This window comes from Cryptomeria japonica, chromosome 5, assembly GCF_030272615.1.
Source record: "Cryptomeria japonica chromosome 5, Sugi_1.0, whole genome shotgun sequence".
Lineage (NCBI taxonomy): Eukaryota > Viridiplantae > Streptophyta > Pinopsida > Cupressales > Cupressaceae > Cryptomeria > Cryptomeria japonica.
In genome coordinates, this window is record NC_081409.1 from 593,017,386 (window position 1) to 593,034,232 (window position 16,847).

The 16,847-nt window shown below is 37.2% G+C and overlaps 1 pseudogene; it reads right to left on the reverse strand.

Moving 5' to 3' along the window:
• LOC131029515 (indole-3-acetic acid-amido synthetase GH3.6-like) overlaps nt 1-16,847 on the reverse strand; it is a 119,704-nt pseudogene that overhangs the window by 42,141 nt on the left and 60,716 nt on the right.

Here is a 16,847-nt window from a genome sequence, read left to right on the forward strand (position 1 = left end):
TATATATATATATATATTACTCATTAATATATATATATATTTATATATATATATAAATATATATATATATATCATTCTTCATTTGTGAATTCTGTATATTTCAAAAATAAAACTGTATATATAATCATACCTTTGTATATATATATATATAAAAATATATATATAATAATAAAAAAAAAAGAAGTTTGCATTTTTATTTGACCCACAGACTGTGGGCTGCGGAACCCACAGACTGTGGGCAGCACAGTCCGCAGCCTGCGGAACCCGCAGACTGGGGGCGGCGCAGTCCGCAGCCTGCGGGAGCCGCAGACTGTGGGCGGCGCAGTCCGCAGCCTGCGGGAGCCACAGACTGCGGGCGGCGCTGTCCGCAGCCCGCGGTACCCCGCACTACCGGCACCCCCCTGCTTCCACTCCCATGTGTTACGAAAATTGCCGCTCTCTCTCTCCCTCCGCTCTGCCTCCCTCCTTCCTCCTCTGCCAATAAACAAGAAACAAAAAAAAGAAACCTCGGTTCGGCCCTGTGCGCACCGCCGTGGGGAAATTTGCTAAACAAAAAAAAAGACGCCCTCCCATGGCTGCCGCCCACTTCTTCCCCTGCACACACACACAAAATAAATAAAATAAAAAGTCATACACACACACAGCCCACACTCAAAAGAAAAAAAAAACATATGATGGTTAAAACACACATGCCCTAACCCTAAATTCGGGTTAGGGCAAATACACATGGGAACATTTTAAAGCAAAATAGGTGTGGGTTGGATGTTTGAAAGGCTAGGGTTAGTTGTGAGTTTTTAAAATTTCTTTTTAAAAAAAAAGGGCTTATTAATAGACTAAAGAATGGAAAACTTCTCCCCTCCATGGATATATATATGTGTGTGTGTGTGTGTGTGTGTGTGTGTGTGTGTGTGAGAGAGAGAGAGAGAGAGAGAGAGAGAGAGATTTAATATTTGTATGAAATCCAATAGTTATTTGAAAATTTAGAAATGCTCTTTAAATTATTAAATGGATTAAAAAAGTATTTCAATAAGAAGATTTTGGACCCTTGGGAGAATAAATGGGGTAAGTAGGGACAAATTGGTCCCTCTCTAAATTTTAAATTTTAAGGCTTTTAAACTTATGGAGATATTATTTAATAGGATTGTCAAAATTAATAACTAGGACAACTTATTTAGACCCAAGGCAAATAAAGAACTATAAGAGAATATTAGACAAATAATTTTAGAAATTGTATATTAAGTTTTAGATTAAATGTTGGGGAGTTTAATTATTTATTGATGGAAGATTAGTGATAACTATTTTGGAGAAATAAAAGCTCGCTTACGACTTAAATTAATTATCGCTTAATTAATTTAATTGCTTGATTCACTCAAGGCTTAGTTAAGACCAAACTAGTTTGCATTAATTTAATTAAGTAAGTCGTCCTAAGTTAAGTATTTAAAAAAAAAAAAAAAATTATCCCGTTTGTGCCCAAAAGTTTGGGCATGACACACAGACTTCTGCAAATTTGTGACTCATTACCTTGCACTTACCCTAAGACAATGAGGTTGAAGAGCTTTGCAATAGCCCCTGTAGCATGGAATTGGGAAGTTATGTCTTAGGTTGTGTTGATGAAGACTTGAATGACATATGTTGGCTTGGTTGTTGAACATGCAGGCATGCATATTTTTGGGCTAGCTGGTTTAACTCTTGGCATGATGATGACATTGTATGGCATTGTGTACATCAAGGATCATGTCAGAGGCTGTGGTAGATATAATGGAGCTAAAGATCATTAGATGATCACATATGCACAGTTCAACTGGTATATGGAAATGATTGGAGTCCTGGTATTGGACCTAACCGGAAATGAGGACCTGAGATGTATGACTTAGGGGGAGTTCAAGTTCTTATAATACTGAGACAACATGCTTGAACTTGTAAGGTTACTGACTGCCCAAACTGCAAATGTTGGAAATTGTAGTAGGAATACCCATGAGAATTTCATGGTTAACGGTATCTACTTGTCATTTGGTTGGTTGTATCTATAGTACAATCACATTTAATTCTAAAGAAATTTTGGGATCAAATGGGAGGTGATGCAGTTTGACCGGTAGGTGAGTAGTATTCACTGACACATCCTTCTGCAATTGAGTGCTTTAGAAATTGGTATTAAATTTGCATACTCAATTGTTGTTAGTTGTTGGTTGAGTTCTCCATCTCAAGTGTTGTGACTTGAGAAGATGTAACAAGTGGTATCAAAGGAGGAGATGCATCAAATGAAGATAAAGGGGGAGAAAGATTTATTTCAGTGCCCAGTAGATACAAGGAGGAATGATACCCTAACAGTGCCCTTTTCTATTGTTGTCAAAGGGGGAGAAAGACTATGTGTATAATACCACATACTACATGTGTGAGAATCCATGGATTATACAAAGGAGGAGAAAGACTATGTAGTATGTTGGATACTACATGTGTTGACATCAATGCCAAAGGGGGAGATTATTGGTATTGTGTTGTCATTGATGTCAACCAGTATAGGATGACTATCGATATAAGAGATATTTTTGCAACATTGTCATCAAGGAGTATAGGATGAGATATCTTTGATATCACCTTGTGTTGTAGAACACCGGTAAGGTAAGGAAGGGAATGTCATTTAGAGGAATAATCACTAGAGTCACTAGTACAGAAGTTAGTGCCCGACTGGTGTGGATGAAATGGATAGGTTACCGGTACAATGTATCATCGATAAGAAGAGTATGTCAACTGGTAAGTATTGAGAATTAATAGAATACTTGGATGTTGTTTGTGATGAAGAGGCAAAATGTTACCTAAATCACATCAACACTGGAGGAGAAGAATGAAAGAGATGCGGTCACCATGTGAAGAGATGGCTGACAATGAATGTACCCACTCTGGACCACATGTTCCTAGTTGAAGATATACTACACAAACAAGGAAGCCACATGAGTTCATTGAAGGATGCAAATGAAAAGGTATCACTCCACCAATAAGTGGAGCTTATATCCTATTATGCGTACTATGAATTATAGTTCTGTGAGAAAAGGAAGAAGAGGTAAAGGGAAGTGTTTGAAGGCTCACACTGGATCTACCGGTGAAACAACGGAATGCCTCAAGTGCATGAAATTAGGGTTATGCACTGAACCGACTGACAAGGCATAGTGGGATGTCGATGCAGTTGAAGAGTGATGTATTTGTCACTTTGACAAACTGGTTGAGATATGGTCCAAGCTGATCAGGAAGAAGGCAAGGATGAGAAAATGTAGACAGAGGAAAATGGCAAGATTAAAGATGGAGTTTGTTAAAGATTGATGACATGGTGTCATCAAGGTGTTTGTCAGTATGTATGTCTACTGGTAATATGGACAAGGTGCAGATGCAGAAGACTTCCCACCTAATGAGAATGAGAATTCCAAGGATAGACATGTCCGACGACTGGTTTAGGTGTTCCACTAGTAGTTCAACAAAGAGAAGACATGAAGGATAATTGGTAAAGTGTGAGATACCAGCAGGGTTAGTGAACCGACAGAAAAGAAGAATCGGTTGAGTGTTTGGTCGGTGATCCTGTCTGAATTGACACAAAGGTCCAAGTTGGTAGTTGGTTGACATGGATGCCACGTGGATTCAAGGTGGTGGACTTGCATGCATTAGTAGATGGAATGTGCACCAACGAGGTTGTTGAAGAGTTGGTCGATATTAATGGTAGATCCCTTAAATCATAGGATGTGTTGTAGAGGTTTGTGGCTCAAGGTTGTTGGTATTTTGGATATGTTGATATGGTTTTGTCATTTATGTCAACACCTATTAACACTTATCAACTCTGGCACTTGGAGAATTGGCAATGTTCACCAGCAAGCTAGTGACTTATGCATAGTCACTGGTATCTTGCTCGCCGATAGGATATATTCTTGACTGGCACTTGGAATGACATGGAAAACACTTGGTTATGTCAAAGACATCGTTTCGACACTTTTTCTTGGAGATTTGTTCATTGGTATATTCATGTTTGCATATTTGTTGTTATCGGCAAATAGGTCCAAGATAAGCACCGGTAGGCTTATCTATTCTAGATCAGCATGACATGCTATGGAGATGATTTATTAATGTTGTAAATGCATTAATCCAACATGTTGAGTTGGATATTGCACCAATTATTGTTTTACTTGTAAATTGTTTTTATTGAAATATCTTTTGTAAAGCCAACCTATACATTTTGGTCCTAGGCTTCGATATATATGTAAGATCTTATTTGTAAGATCGATATGCGACTGAAAAAGGATTGTAATAAGGTATATGCGAGAATAAGCAGAGCTATACACATAGACATCATTTGAAGGTTGAAGGAAGGTTTTTGTGAAGACATATTAGAACTAAACCGATACTGAATCCAACATATGAAGATGCCATTTTGAGCAATACATCATTACTAGATTTAACCATCCAATTGTAGTCAGTGTGACTCCCATTTGTGTTTGAGCAGTGAGCTCTAGGTGCTTGGCCTTTCTGCATGTGCATACCCCCTATTGTATACACATACTATCTGTAGTAGTATCATCTGATTGTGGGTAAGGTTTCACACCGTGTTTTTTCCCCTTACAGGGTTTCCACATATAAATATTGGTGTTATGTGTTGTGGATGTTATTGTCTTTTTGTTTCATGCATTAATCTTTATCGATACTACAATTAACTTATAAACTGTTTACCGACATAAAGTTTGGTTTTCTGGTATTAAGCATTAATTTTGGTTAAGTTTTTTTTGGTTTAAATTTATTTGACAAATGATTCACCCCCCCCTCTTAGTTGTCTCTGGGACCTAACAATTGGTATCAGAGCCTAGTCCTCTTTTTTAGAAGTTTAACAGCTTGAGGAGATCCAATGTCTTCTAACTATTTCAGGAAGGACAGTCCTAAACTTGATGGAACTAACTATGGTACATGGAAGATCGGGATGGAGACACATCTGAATTGCATTGGAAAGGACATCTGGAAAGTTACAAAGAATGTCTATACTGCTCCTACTCCCGGTCAGCCTAATCCACCAACTTTAGGAAAAGATGAAGAAAATGATTGCAAAACAAGAGAAGCACTTTTGAGCGCATTATTAGATAGATTTACTGCTAAAGCTATTAGGGACCATTTGAAAACATTGAATGAAGGAGATTCCACAATCAAAATTGCAAAACTTGAAAGCTTCTGGGTGAGGTATGAAAATATGAAAATGAAGAAGATGAAAGAATTTATGCTTTTATGGAAAGAGTAAATGAAATTGTTTTGGGTATTAAATGTTGTGGAGGAACCTTAAGTGAAGATGAAATTGTTTCAAAAGTTTTAAGAGGATTGCCACCGACATACAAAATGAAAGTTACTGCTATAAATGAGTTAAGAACAATGCTTAATACATCAGTAACTAGGGACACATTGATTGGAAAACTTTTAGCTTTTGAAATTGAGGAATTTGGTCCTGTTGCTACTATAAAGACAGATTTAGCTTTTAAGGCATCAACATCATCTACACCATCTTTTGACAAGTCTGATTGGAAAGCCTTCTGTGTAGGAGAACTTGAAGAAAGTAGGAGAGAAAATGAAGAACTTGAAGCAATATTTGCAAGGAAAATGCGTAAAGGTCCAGTTGCAAGTAAGTATGAAGGTAAAGCACCCTTTAAATGTTTTAACTGTAATAAGATTGGTCATATGGCTTCAAGATGCCCTGATAAACATGCAAGATTGAAAGAAGAAGCTAAAAGAACATACAAGCCTAACCCTAAATATCAGAGATATAGATTTAAGAAGAATAAAGACAAGTCTTGTTATCTTACTGATGAAGGAGTCACTAATGATTTTGATGAGGATCTGGCATACAATGGATGGGGCTTTGTTGCTATAACAGAAGATCAACTGACACCTACTGTTCAACCGGTAGAGCAGGCCTTGGCAGCTAAAAATTGAAGTTAAGGATGAATTGATCATTGATTTAGGATGTTCACATCATATGACTGGTTATAAAAATAAATTCTTGACTTTTCAAGAATATAATGGAGGTCTATTAAGATTTGGAGATGATAAAGCTTTTTTGATCAAAGGTAAAGGTACTATATCTCTTGATGGTAAGCATAATACTAACAATGTTTACTATGTTGAAGGTTTAAAGCATAATCTTTTGAGTGTTGGTCAATTAGTTGAAAAAGGATTTCAGTTACAATTCAAGAATGGAAAATGCAAAATTATGAACATAACTGGTTTGGAAATTGCAACCAGTAATCAAACTAGAGGTACTATCTTTCATTTGAATAACAATGAAAAGACATGCTTGATTGCACATATTGATGAAAGTTGGCTATGGCATAAGAGACTCTGTCATATAAATTTTGATTGCATTGTGAAAATCAGTACAACTAAAGCAGTTAGAGACTTACCTAAGATTGTTAAACCTCACAATCCAGTATGTAAGGAATGTCAATTTGGAAAACAAGTTAGAGCATCTTTTAAAAGTATTCCAGAACCAGAAAAAATCCAATAATGCTCTTGACTTAATTCATACTAATTTATGTGGTCCAACTAGAACTAAAAGCTTACAAGGTGATAGATATTTCATGCTAATCTTTGATGACTATTCTAGAATGTGTTGGATTACTTTTCTCAGAGAAAAATCAGAAGCACTTGGGAAATTCAAACTATTCAAGGCAATGGTAGAGAATGAAACCAGTAAGAAAATCAAATGTCTGAGATCAGACCAAGGAGGTGAATTTACATCTAAGGAATTTAATACATTCTATGAAGTAAATGGAATTAGAAGACAGTTATCAGCACCCCAGACACCACAATAGAATGAAGTTGTAGAAAGGAAAAATAGAACTATCTTGGATGTAGCTAGAAGTATGTTATTAGAAGAAAATCTACCACATGTATATTGGAGAGAGGCAGTAAGCACAACAGTGTACACATTCAACAAAGTTCACATCAAAGGTGAAACTGGTAAAACCCCTCATGAACTATGGTTTGGTATTACTCTTACTCTTAAATATTTCAGAATATTTGGAAGTAAATGCTATATTAGAAGAGATGAGTATATTGGCAAATTTGATCCTAGAAGTGATGAAGGAATATTTCTTGGTTATTCATCTAAGAGCAAAGCATATAGATGTTTTAATAAGAGATTGCAAAAAATTGTTGAGTACAAATGTGAAAATTGATGAATAGTTTAGAGGAACTTCAAGGTATATAGACTCTGAACCAACAACAGAGATACTGATAAATGAACCTATATTGAACACACCGGTACAGAATGAAGATCTAGTTACACCAGTATCATCTGTAAATTCCACTATAATTGAGGAACAACAACAAACAAAGACACCCCACTATGTAAGATTGAACCACTCTGAAAAATTAGATAATTGGGAACAAGTATCAAGGAGTTATGACAAGAGGAAGACTGGCAAATGAAGAGGTATGTCTTATTTCTCAAATTGAACCATCATCAATTAATGAGGCATGTGAAGATGTACACTGGATTAAAGCTATGGAAGAAGAATTAGAACAAATTGAAAAGAATAACACATGGACATTAGTTCCCCGGCCTATAGACAAAAATGTAATTGGAAAAAAATGGGTATTCAGAAACAAACTCAATGAAGATGCTAAAGTAATAAAAAATAAAGCAAGACTAGTGTGTAAGGGATATTCACAGAAAGAAGGAATTGATTACAATGAAACCTTTGCACCGGTAGCTAGAATTGAGGCAGTCAGATTATTCTTGGCTTTTGCAGCACACAAGAACTACAAAGCATATCAAATGGATATTAAATGTGCATTTCTGAATGGATATCTTGAAGAAGAATTTACATTGAGCAACTTGATGGATTTTATTTAACAGATAACAAAGGTATGGTTTGCAGGTTAAGGAAAGCTTTGTATGGGTTGAAGCAAGCTCCAAGAGCTTGGTATGCTAGATTGGATAAATAACTTTTGAAGATTGGTTTTTATAAAGGTAATGTTGACAACAACTTATACTATAAAGTGACTAATGATGACATCTTGGTTATAGAAGTTTTTGTTGATGATATAATCTTTGGAGGAGAAGATGGATTATGTAAAGACTTTTCTATTTAAATGCAACAAGAATTTGAAATGTCTATGATTGGAGAGATAAAATTCTTTTTAGGATTGTAGATTTCACAAACTGACAAAGGTATATTCTTGAGTTAATCTAAGTACTTGAAGGAGTTACTAAAGAAATTTGAGATGGAGAACTCTAAACCAGTAAGAACACCTATGACTACAAATGACAAATTATCACTAAGAGATGAATCTACACCTATTAATCCAACTAGGTACAAATCTATGATAGGAGGCCTACTGTATTTGACACAAAAAAGACCTGATATTATGAATGCAGTGTGTATTATTTCAAGATTTCAGAGTAATCCTAAAGAAAATCATGAATCAATAGTAAAAAGGATTTTTCGGTACTTACAAGGTGTGTGGGAGAAAAAGTGACACTAAGCAAACATGCCCTAATCTCACTTTCAAGCACACATTTGTGGAATATGAAAGAGCCTAGAGGTATCACACAATTGGCTACTTCTTCTTGTGAAAGAGAGAGCCACTGGCTACCTATTAGGATTTCTATTCCTTTGTTGTAATTGAAAGATAAAATGATGCAAGTTCAATCCCTAACCCCAAAGTGCAAGTATGAACTAATAACAAGATTACAGAATTGAACTTAAATGATGGAAAACTGTAAACACAAGGACAAGACAAGAATGTAAATGCATACCCGGTGTTAAAATATGAATGAAAATGTTCGAGACGGGGGCGCGGGCGCCACTGTCCTGATTCTGCCCCTGAAACTGCTCCGGAAACTGTTGTTTTGCACTTTGGAAAAAGCTGTCAAAAATGCTAAAAATGCTGTCTGTCAGGAGGACTAGGGCGCCCAGCGCCCCTGTCCTGGCAGAACCAGGGTGCCCCACACCCCTGTCCTGGTCTTTTGCTCTGAAATTTGGTGGGAAGGTCGGTCTCAGTCTGCTTCCCCCGGATCTACAACCTGCGGCATCGTCCGAGTCCCGAAACCTGCACTTATATCTGAAAAGGTGTTTGGGCAGCTATATAGGGTTTTGCCTTAGTCAAACCCCCTCTTCGGTGATTTCCACCTCCACGAATAGCCAAGTTGTATTGTAAAATGTATTGTGTGTGCAGACCTAGTGTGTGTGCAAGGTCCTTAAATGCAAGAAAGCAAACTAGAGCAACCTAGAAAGTAAACCCTAATTGCTTGTAAATGATAATGTAAATGCTCTAAATCAAGATGCAAAGTGATCTAAAGCATGAATAAAGGATATATTGAAGCTTATGCAAAGACATGAAAACAACATGAAATCATACCCAACCCTCAAGGGAGGAGTACAAGCCAATCTTCAGTCGGTAATCTCCTATTGTACTTCAATGTCTTCAAAGCCCTAAATGGATGAATGAAATTGATAAATGCTTGATAGAAGGATGTTGAATGTTGTTGAAGTCTTCAAAGATCTGCTCTTTCGCTGCATATGAGGTCCTTGAAAGCCCAAAATTCTGGATCCCTTCAAATGAGGAAAGAGAGCTTTTATGTATGAAACCCTAGGTCGCAAATTCGTATTTTGGCCGACCTAGAGATTGAATATCCTGCCAATTTCTTGGGGTTAAGCTTTATTTTATGATTGGATCGTGCTCCTAAAATTTCGAGAAAAATGTCTGGGACCATGTTGCACTCCGGGCGCCATGGTCCTGACAACTTTTCACCAAATTTTCAGGGCTGTCGGATATGATGATTTTAGAGAGAATCCCGAAGTTACAGGTGATTTCGAGATGTTTTGACCCCCGAAATCAAGCCCCCAAGTTCAAAATAGGACCTAATCAGGGTTTTTGGTTAAATGATATATTGGAGGAATAAAATGAAAGGGCCCAACTTTATGATGTAGGAAATGATAAAATAGGACCTTAGACCTAATTAATTTAATTAATTAAGTGCTAAAGGGGAAATGCAATGCAAAATGCAAAATGCGCCAAGGCGGGTGCTAAAATAGGTGTGAAATTGTACCACCCTAGCAAGTGCGTACAATTTACGACGCTACATTTAGCCCCCACTTTAGCGGTCATATGAACACTACATGCATATGCAAGCTAAAGTACAGAAAAGTAAACATTATTTGAAAAAGGATATATCCATAAGTCTGTCGAACGAAGCCCCCAGCGGTATCTGCAGTACACAGTTAGGAACCGCACCCTACAAAACACACGTTAGATCACAAAATCACCTAATGCTTACTAAGGAAGGTGATGAAAATTCGAGGGTAGCTATATGCCCCCCCCTGTTTCGGCTTGCTAATTTTAGTGAGTTGAAACAGGGTATCATGTTTACCACTTCGAATTGTTAAAGAATATTGATGACAAATGCTCACAAGAAGATTTGATATGAGATCAAAAACTAATGGAGAATCATTTGGTAAGAAAGAGGACTAAATCTCAATTCCAACGCAACAAAGAGTGTGAGGTTTTGAGAGTTCTCTAACACAAGATGAAGGATGTAAATGGAAACAAAATGCAAAGAGAAGAAAAGAAAGGAGAAAAGCATGAATACACACATTGGTGATCCATGAGAAGAATAGTGAAAGAGAAAACATGAACTTCTCACCCCTAGATCTTGTCTAGGTGATCCATGGAAAAGAGGACATGGAAAACTAGCCCCTAGAGTCTGTCTAGGTGATCCATGTAAGGGAGGAGAGTGAGAAAGTCTAGCCTTATGCCGCTAGTTCCACTCAACCTCGTGCATGTGTGTGTAAGTGAGGTTAGAAGCATCTCATAGGAGTCTATGCCCGAGTATGCTACAACCTGTATATGTATAGTACAAAAGTGTGACATCTCGCTCTAAGAGTCTGTGCTCTGGTTCCGAGAATAATCACCTTGCATAAAAGAAAAGTGGAGACATCTCACTTTAAGAGTCTGTGCTCTGGTTCCGAGAATGACCCATTGCTCAAAAAGTGTAATGTTTATGTCATAAGCAAAGTAGAACAAGGATACCTACCGTCATCACAAGAGAAGATACCCCAAAAATGCAACAATGTCATAGATCCAAGCAAGAGAGTTTTGCACTCTTTAAGCAAGGATAAGATAGTTGAAAAGGGATATCTTGTAGTATGTGTAAAGGAGATCCTTAGAGGAGAAGAGATCTTTGTACAAAAGACACCTATCCCCGAGAGGAATTGTCTTAGACAAATATAACATCTTCTAGAATAAGACAAAGAAGAGAATAAGAATGCAATACTTCCTTCTTTTGCGAGGTGAAAGTGATTCTTAATGAAGGATGACGCTCTTTTTAACCCAATTGGGAGAGTGAATTCATTATGGATGTATTTTACCAAGTGCAAAAGAGGTTGTAGTCAAGGACTTACACCTCTTGTAAGAGAGAATCCTTGAACCAGCAACAACAAATGTATACAAGGAATAACATCAAATAATAAAGTTCACACCATCCACGGAATAGGAAAAAGTGGATCCTTAGATAAAAATAAGGAAAGATCATTGCCTAAATGAGAAGGACTTACACAATCTTCTAGGGAGAGATTTGGACATAAGCAAAAGAAGAGATATATGAAATCACTCTTGTCCCCATAGAAACAAGAGATAACATAGAAAATTTAGGCTATTATGTTGCTTCAAAAATATGATTGCACTTGAAATTGTACCATCATGAATGACAATGAGCCCCCAGTAAATGAGCTACCAATGTCACATAATGATGAGCAACATAATAGCCATTAATGTTATTTAAAGACATCATATGACATGCTAAATGCTCAACTATAAGTAAGATAAAAAACATGTATAAAATGATAAAAATTGAAGAAGAAAAGTCACAAGAAATCTTAGAAGAGGGATGAGTGTAATTTATTAGAGCCTTATCCCTAGAGGAAAGGACTTTATGATGAACAGGAGATAAAGATTCATAAGTGGATTTAGAAATTTGAGGGGAGTCATAAAGAGATTTGTTCATCGCCAAGATTTCCTTATGAGGGGAATGAGAGTTGATAGAAGTAGAAGATGATTTAGTTGAAGTGAGATCATCATCACTACTAAATATAGCATTCACACTGAGAGATGGTCTTTTAGATGCTTTAGTGTGTTTGCAGGGATTATAGCCAAGTCCAAAGGCATAATTGTGAAAATTAGTCTCTAGAGGAACTTTTATCCCTTGTTCATGAGCACCACAACCATTTCCATGATACCCATGCTTAGCAAAAATGCGAAAACCACGACCATAATGATCAGCCATTTCATGAAGAGAGGGTGGTTTTTCATAAGACAAAGAATCAAACTCTTCATAATTAGAGGTGTGAGGAGAAGAAGTTTGAGAGGTGGCCACAAAATTATTGCTCATAGGTTCAGGTAAGACTGATTGATCTCTAGTTTCTTCCTTCTCTTTAACTTTAATCTCTCTAGGAGGAACCCTATACTCACCTACAAAGGTGGGATTAAAGTCAAGGGATCCCCAATCGTCTTCTGCGAGAACCTTCTTAGGATCAAAAGCCTTTTCATGTGTAAACTCAAGTCGAGAAGGATCTTCTTCAAGAGCTTTAGACTCATCCAAAGAATTTTGATTATTAGAGGGTGATGATTCATCCATAGGTATCTTGTTTAACGAGTCATCACTAGAAGAGGAAGGCTTAGAAGAACTCCCTTTGGAAGTAGATGTTTGCAAACAAGCCTGAAGATTAGTATCACCTATCAAGGTATATGTCTTATTGTTATAAATAAATTTGACTTGTCTATGCAATGTAGAGGGGACAGCTTGCATACTGTGAATCCAAGGTCTCCCTAATAACAAGTTGTATGTTAGATTTCCCGACATAACATGGATAGGAGTAGGCAAAGTAACAGGTCCCACTGTGATGGGTAAGGTGATAATACCTAATGAAGACTTAGCCACATTATCAAAGCCTCGAATGGGACGAGAGTCAGGCTCAATAAGGGATGTATCCACATTCATCTTATGCAATAGATTAATGCTACACACATTAAGGCCAAAGCCATTATCTACCAGTGTTCGTCTTATAGCAGTGTCATTTATGATAACCACAATCATCAAGGGATCATATTGTTGTTGAATTTCACTAGTAGGCAACTCATCTTGGGTAAACACAATTTGAGCTTTAGGATTCATCACAGAGTTAACTAAAGATGCTATATTACTAGATGTATTTGGTGGAGGAACATTCAAATCTTTCAAGGCATCTTGTAACATTCCATGATGAGCGGAAGAAGTTTGAATCAAATCCCATAGGGATATCTTAGCAGGGGTAGCTTTAAGTTGTTCTATGAGATCATATTCCTTACCGAGAACTTGTGAAATATGTGGAGCTTGAGGAAGAATAGGTTGGGAAGGAGGAAGTGAAGTTGGGATAACTGGAGGAGGATTAGGTTGCCTATTGTTTCTATTACTATAAGTATGGGCAACCGCATGATAACTCTCTCTAGTCAATTGCTTAGCATACTCATAAGGGCTCTTAGAAGAATAACCTCCTTGCACAGTAATAATAGGTTTCTTAGGAGTGCAAAAAGAATCATTAGCATAACCACCTTGAACCACTAAGATAGGCTTATTTAAAGGTTGAGAATTTTGAGAAGGACAAGCACCTTGGACAGTGAAGAGAGGTTTGTTAGGTGTTTCATTCACATGTATCAAATTGATTGAGGATGGTTTAGAGGAATGAAAAAAAGTGTTGGAAGAATTGTTGATAGTCTTCTCTTGCACTAAAATCTTATCACAGATCAAATCAATTTTAGGATAGAGACAAGGGATAGGCATTGATGTTCTAGTAGGAAGAGTAATACTAGGAAAGGTCATATCATCCTTTATCATCAAATGACCTACATGGGGAATAAACTCTCTAAGAGAAGGATCAACATTACTCTCTAAAGTCTCACTTTTGAGAGGGAGATCTTTGAAAGAGATGTTAACCATCTTGCTTTGAACTAGGGTTTCCTTATGAGTAGAACCAAGTTGAGGAGAGGGAGATGCTTTATTTTTAGAGGGAGAATAATTGAGATTCAAGGAAGGGGAGAAACTATAAAGGGAGTTTCCAATCTTGATTTCATCCCCTTTGGCTAGGGGTAGAGAATAATCTATAGCTTCTTCTAATGGTTCATCCCAAATAGTGAGGTTGTTGAAAGGAATGTTTGAAGTATTGTCAATTTCGGGAGAGGAGATAACATTGTTTATTAATTCCTCATCCTTAGGAGGGAGAGCATCAATAGATGTGTCAAACTCGTCCTCTTTTCACAAAATGTGTTCAATATGATCTTTAGGGGAGATAGAATTAAGGAAATTGCTTATTATTTCATCTTCTTTCTCTAAGGGATGCTTATGGGTAAGACAAACTTTAGGAGAAGGGTAAGCATTTATCATTAATTCATCATCTCTAGTGGGAATTTTGTTGGAAAAGGAAATGCCATCAATAGGAAATGTAGGGATAATGTCATCTTCTTCCACAAAAGGATCCTCATGAAGGGAGTGTTTTTTAGGAGGAACATGAACATATTTCTCCAAAGATTCATGCTTAGGAAGGAGATCTTTGAAAGAAGTGTTCATAACCTCTTGTTGCACTAACATGCCCCCATTGGAAGGACCAACTTTAGGAGAAAATAAGTCAATGTCTATCAATACCTTTTCACTTAGAGAGGCATCATGGAGGGAAGGTGAAGTAACATTAAGAAAGGTGTTTATGATATCATTCTCTTCCTCTAGGATAGCTAAATAGGAAGGGCACATTTTAGGAGAGTTGTCAAGATCACTCTTAAAGTCTTCATCCTTAGAGCATGGGAGAGTCTCAAAGGGATCGGTAGCAACTCTTTTAGGCACTAAAATGTTGTTATAGATGGGGGGAGGTTATTTAGGAGAAGGAAAAATTGAAACAAGGGAAGCTAACCCATTATCACATCTATGAAATGAATGCATCATGACAACAATTTTCCTCTTTCAAATGATAACACATGCAAAATAGAAGGAAATGTTTAATTTTAACCAATGCAAGCACTTAAAATGTAGATTTAGAAAATGAAATTTATGATTCAAATGAGTTCCTAAATCAGATTTGAAATTATTGATCCCAATTAAGCTATCCACAAGTTCAACTTTGAATTGAAAACTTAGGGTTTTAGCAAAAATTTCCTCTAAATTTTTGAATCTTGCAAGAAATTGAGACCTGTAAATACAATTTTGAATTTGAAATAGCATAAACACTCAAATTTGAAAACATAAATCAGAATTAGAGAAGATTGGAGTTCACGTCGGGTTCACCAAAATGTGTGGGAGAAAAAGTGACACTAAGCAAACATGCCCTAATCTCACTTTCAAGCACACATTTGTGGAATACGAAAGAGCCTAGAGGTATCACACAATTGGCTACTTCTTCTTGTGAAAGAGAGAGCCACGGGCTACCTATTAGGATTTCTATTCCTTTGTTGTAATTGAAAGATAAAATGATGCAAGTTCAATCCCTAACCCCAAAGTGCAAGTATGAACTAATAACAAGATTACAAAATTGCACTTAAATGATGGAAAACTGTAAACAAAAGGACAAGACAAGAATGTAAATGCGTACCCAGTGTTAAAATATGAATGAAAATGTTCGAGACGGGGGCGCGGGTGCCACTGTCCTGATTCTACCCCTGAAACTGCTCCGGAAACTGTTGTTTTGCACTTTGGAAAAAGCTGTCAAAAATGCTAAAAATGTTGTCTGTCAGGAGGACCAGGGCGCCCAGCGCCCCTGTCCTGGCAGGACCAGGGCACCCCACGCCCCTGTCCTGGTCTTTTTCTCTAAAATTTGGTGGGAAGGTCGGTCTCAGTCTGCTTCTCCCGGATTTGCAACCTGCGGCGTCGTCTGAGTCCCAAAACCTGCACTTATATCTGAAAAGGTGTTTGGGTGGCTATATAGGGTTTTGCCTTAGTCAAACCCCCGCTTCGGTGATTTCCACCTCCACGAATAGCCAAGTTGTATTGTAAAATGTATTGTGTGTGCAGACCTAGTGTGTGTGCAAGGTCCTTAAATGCAAGAAAGCAAACTAGAGCAACCTAGAAAGTAAACCCTAATTGCTTGTAAATGATAATGTAAATGCTCTAAATCAAGATGCAAAGTGATCTAAAGCATGAATAAAGGATATATTGAAGCTTATGCAAAGACATGAAAACAACATGAAATCATACCCAACCCTCAAGGGAGGAGTACAAGCCAATCTTCAATCGGTAATCTCCTATTGTTCTTCAATGTCTTCAAAGCCCTAAATGGATGAATGAAATTGATAAATGCTTGATAGAAGGATGTTGAATGTTTTTCAAGTCTTCAAAGATCTGCTCTTTCGCTGCATATGAGGTCCTTGAAAGCCCAAAATTTTGGATCCCTTCAAATGAGGAAAGAGAGCTTTTATGTATGAAACCCTAGGTCGCAAATTCATATTTTGGCCGACCTAGAGATTGAATATCCCACCAATTTCTTGCGGTTAAGCTTTATTTTATGATTGGATCGTGCTCCTAAAATTTTGGGAAAAATGTCCGGGACCATGTTGCACTCCGGGCGCCATGGTCCCGACAACTTTTCACCAATTTTTCAGGGTCGTCGGATATGATGATTTTAGAGAGAATCCCAAAGTTACAGGTGATTTCGAGATGTTTTGACCCCCGAAATCAAGCCCCCAAGTTCAAAATAGGACCTAATCAAGGTTTTTGGTTAAATGATATATTGGAGGAATAAAATGAAAGGGCCCAACTTTATGATGTAGGAAATGATAAAATAGGACCTTAGACCTAATTAATTTAATTA